This window comes from Rhinopithecus bieti, unplaced genomic scaffold (assembly GCF_001698545.2).
Source record: "Rhinopithecus bieti isolate Rb0 unplaced genomic scaffold, ASM169854v2 scaffold_20150, whole genome shotgun sequence".
Lineage (NCBI taxonomy): Eukaryota > Metazoa > Chordata > Mammalia > Primates > Cercopithecidae > Rhinopithecus > Rhinopithecus bieti.
In genome coordinates, this window is record NW_016810565.1 from 1,981,840 (window position 1) to 1,984,380 (window position 2,541).

Below are 2,541 nucleotides of genomic sequence, written 5' to 3' on the forward strand. Positions count from 1 at the left end.
CCCAGGAAGAAGCTATACGTTTTAAATTCTATTTTAATTGAAATTTGCATTGATGTAATTGTAGATTCACATATAGTTGTAAAAGATAATACTGAGAGATCCCTTGCCTTATTTTTTTCCCATAAGAACATCTTGCAAAATTATACTATAGTATAACCACCAGGAGATATATATTTGTGTGTGTGTGTGTGTGTATATATATTATATATATATATATATTTCTTAGATGGAGTCTTACTCTGTTGCCCAGGCTGCAGTGCAGTGACATGATCTCGGCTCATTGCAACCTCTGCCACCTGGGTTCAAGCAATTCTCCTGCCTCTCAGCCTCCTGAGTAGCTGGGATTCCAGGTACATACCACCACACTTGGCTAATTTTTGTATTTTTAGTAGAGATGGGGTTTCAACATGTTGTGTTGGCCAGGCTGGTCTTGAACTCCTGACCTCAAGTGATCCATCAGCCTTGGCCTCCTAAAGTGCTGGGATTATAGGCATGAGCCACCATGCCCAGCCACAACCAGATTGTTGACACTGATACAATCCATTGATCTTATTTCAGATTTCCCATTTTCCTTGTACTCATGTGTTTGTGTATGTGTGTGTGTGTGTGTGTGTGCACCTATGTATTTGGTTCTACATAATTTTAACAGCTGTAGGTTCATGTATCCAACACCACAATCATTTTAGTTAGCTTGGATTGCTATATCAAAGACCACGAACTGGGTAGTTTAAACAACTAATATGTATTTCTCATGGTTCTGAATCCTGGAAGTGCAAAATCAAAGTGCTGATGGATTTGGTTCCTGGTTGTGACTCTCTTCCTGGTGGCCGATGGCCATATTTTTGCTGTATCTTTATATGGTAGAGAGAGAAAGAGCTCTGGTCTCTTCTTATAAGGGCACTAATCCCTTCATGGGGACTCCCCTTTTAAGACCTCATCTAAACTGAATTACTTCCCAAAGGCCCTGCCTCCAAATACCATTCTTATTGGAGACAAGGGTTTCAACATACTAATTTTGGGGGGACAATATAAACATGAAATCTGTAACAACAGCAAAGATGCAAAACTCCTCTATCAACACAAGAATGCTCTTTTATAACCACCCACCTGCCTCCCATCCCGATCTCTAACCTCTGGCAAGCACACATCTATTTTCCATGTTCAATTTTATTTTTATTTCAAAAAGTTATATCAATGGAATTATTCAATGTAACATTTGGATATTGGCTTTTTCCCCTCAACATAATTCTCCAGGTATTTATCTGTGTTGTGTGTATCAACAGTTGGTTACTTCTAATTTCATGGAACAATATTCCATGGTGCATATATACCACAGTTTATTTAACCGTTCTCCCAGTGAAGGACATCTGGGCTATTTCTAGTTTTTAGTTACTATGAATAAAGCTCATATGATCAGTTATGTATAGGTTTTTGTGTGAAAATGTTTTCATTTCTCTGGGATAAGTGTTCAAGAAAGTAATTGCCGGGTCATATAGTAATTGCATGTTTAATTTCATAAGAAACAGCCAAAATATTTTCTAGAGTGGTTGTACCATTTTATATTCACATCAGCAAAGTATGAATGATCCTATTTCTCTTCAAACCTGTTAGCATGTGCTGTTTTCATATTTTTGTTTTAGCCATTCTGATGGGTGTATAGTGATATCTCTTTCTGGTTTTAATTTACATTTCCCTGATGGCTGACAGGTAGAACATCTTTTCATGTGTTATTTGTCATCCCTATATCCTTCTCAGTGACATGTTGAAATCTAGAATTCCTGTCTTTTGCCAATTTTCTAATTTTTAAATTTAGAGTTCTCAGACTTTTAAAAAATGGATTCTAGATATTATTCCTTTGTTGGATATTTGGTTTACAAATATTTTCTTTGTTTCTCACTTATCTTTTAAGACTTTTCACATGAGTTATCACAGAACAAAAGTTTTAATTTTGATGAGGTTTAAATGATCATTTTTTCCTTTAACAGATTACACTTTCGGTTCCTGACTAAGAACTCTTTGCTGACCCCTGGATCCTGAAGATTTTCTGTTATTCTTTTTTTTTTTCTAAGGTTTTATAGTTTTATTTTTTCATTTAAGTTACATCCATTTGAATTAATTTTATCTGAAAACACTGTTTGTCTTTCATTGTAGGCCTGTCTCTGTATAAATTCAATTTGAAAACATGGCAATATGTATCTTTCATTTTCAAATGAACAAGTTCATAAATACAAAAATTAAAGGCATAACAAGAAAATAAGATGTTTTGGCCGGGCACAGTAATCCCAGCACTTTGGGAAGCCGAGACGGGCAGATCACAAGGTCAGGAGATCGAGACCATCCTGGCTAACCTGGTGAAACCTCGTCTCTACTAAAAATGCAAAAAAAAAATTAGCCAGGCGAGATGGCAGCCGCCTGTAGTCCCAGCTACTTGGGAGGCTAAGGCAGATTGGCGGGAACCCGGGAGGCGGAGCTTGCAGTGAGCTGAGATCCGGCCACTGCACTCCAGCCTGGGCAACAGAGCGAGACTCCGTCTCAAAAAAA

The 2,541-nt window shown here is 37.3% G+C and overlaps 1 long non-coding RNA gene across 1 annotated transcript; it reads left to right on the plus strand.

Annotated features, from left to right (window-relative positions):
* Positions 1-226: 226 nt before the first annotated feature.
* LOC108542307 (uncharacterized) lies at positions 227-2,257 on the plus strand. The gene is made up of 2 exons (XR_001889231.1): positions 227-350; positions 1,986-2,257. It is a non-coding gene; the product is annotated as an uncharacterized LOC108542307 (long non-coding RNA).
* Positions 2,258-2,541: the final 284 nt, after the last annotated feature.